The 1,838-nt window shown below is 38.0% G+C and overlaps 1 long non-coding RNA gene across 1 annotated transcript; it reads left to right on the forward strand.

Moving 5' to 3' along the window:
- Positions 1-584, forward strand: LOC107490655 (uncharacterized). The gene is made up of 4 exons (XR_001592448.3): positions 1-69; positions 145-219; positions 293-346; positions 498-584. It is a non-coding gene; the product is annotated as an uncharacterized LOC107490655 (long non-coding RNA).
- Positions 585-1,838: the final 1,254 nt, after the last annotated feature.

Below are 1,838 nucleotides of genomic sequence, written 5' to 3' on the forward strand. Positions count from 1 at the left end.
AACACAACAAAAAAAGAAAAAAGTTGTTGTGGAGGATTCACCTCCTGAAGAAGATCAATACTTTGACGGGTACAGTACCTCGTAAGCTATACTACGGTCTACAATCGTAATTATTTTTGTTAACGTCTTATTTTATGAATGTAGTGAGAGATATGAAATATCAAGTGACGAACTCGATGAATGGCTAAGGAAAAACGTTGATAAATCTGCTGCAGAGGGGTATGTCTTGCTGGGCTGTCTATTTGAGATTTTGGTGTCTTTTGTTTGCTAATAATTGTATCTTGTTTCGCAGGGAGAACCAAGCTGACCTGCGATCGACAGAAGGTCGCTATGTGTCCTCTGAAACGTAAGAAGCTTTATTATTTAATAAAATCTTGTTATCATGATTTGGATGTATTTTGTGGAACCATTTGGGTGTATTTTGTGGATCAAGTTGGGTGTATGTTGTTTACTAAGTTGGATGTATATTTCGTTTGAATAACATGAAATCTGTTTAGACTACCGGCTGTGAACTTGGGAAGTGATGATCCTTCCTCTCAAGGACGCACAGAACAGAGTAGTGTAAACCAGCCGTCACAGAGCATGTAATTTCTCTTTCAAATAACCGTTAGTTTTGTTCTTCTAATACCTTCTACTTCTAATTCTGTATATATTTTTTTTAGAAAAAAAAGCCCTTTATTATTTTATTCAAGAAAAAAAAGGCAGCAAAAAAAAAGCAAAAACTGCAAGTATGTAAGTTCTCAAAAAACAAAGCCCATCTTCTTTTTGAATTGTTCGGGTGTATTTTTTTACCTTCTTTGGGTGTATTTTAGGTTGACTCCAACTGATTCGAATATGATGGTTGTTAGGGAACAAACACCGTCGGAAGCGCTTGCAGTGTGAGTTTTCCAAGAATATTTCAACCTTATAATCTTATTATTTTCAAATACATTGTTAACCTTTCATTTTTATTCTTGTTTAGAGTCCCGATCCAGGTTTTTGTGCCGGCATCCCAACAAACAACCACTGACACAGATTTCGAACCAACCCCTATGCTACAGATTGAAGGGACTAGAGAAACGTAAAAAAATAGTATTGGGTGTATATTTATTTAGGGTTTGGGTGTATATTTGCTAACAGTTTGGGTGTATATTGTTCCTGATCAATTTTTTTTTACGCCATGATTAATTTTGTGTAACTGTGCAGCACTCCTGAAACCCCCAAACAATTTCAAGAAACAACACCCAAGCTTCCCCCAGCTCCAACAAAAATGTAAGTTCATCAGACTAAAATCAATCTTTGCTTATCATCCGTATATTCTTATTCTTACTCTTATTCTTATACATAATGACGCACCGCAGAAGACGCTGCTGCCCTGTTGATGATGGCACGGACAGCAACCTATGTTCCTAAAACAGATCCAGGGATGCCATCATTCAGCCTTGGATTGACAGATTCAAGCCAGGAGGGGGCGTCAACGCAGGAGACAGAAAGGAAAAAATCTCCAGAAACTGCAACTATGCTAGAACAATTAGACAGTTTGGTCCAAAAATTAGCAAGCAGTGCGGCAAAGGGAAAAGACGAAAGTCCACAAATTCAGAGGGAGACTGGGGGAGAAAGTTCTGCAAAGTTTGAAACTCCTGGGGGAATAAATCAAATTCCGGATGATATGAAACAAAAGTGCTACATCTGGGGGACGAGACTGAAGGAAGACGCAAATGGCGATACTGACGAGTATGAGGAGATATGCACTCTGATTGGCCAAGGAGAATACATTTTGATAAGAATGCACCTTGCATCCCTCCAGGCAAAAAGTGATATAGAATCTCAGGTAATATTAGACTAACATTAATGTTTTT

Source organism: Arachis duranensis, chromosome 5 (assembly GCF_000817695.3).
Source record: "Arachis duranensis cultivar V14167 chromosome 5, aradu.V14167.gnm2.J7QH, whole genome shotgun sequence".
In the NCBI taxonomy this organism is placed as follows: domain Eukaryota; kingdom Viridiplantae; phylum Streptophyta; class Magnoliopsida; order Fabales; family Fabaceae; genus Arachis; species Arachis duranensis.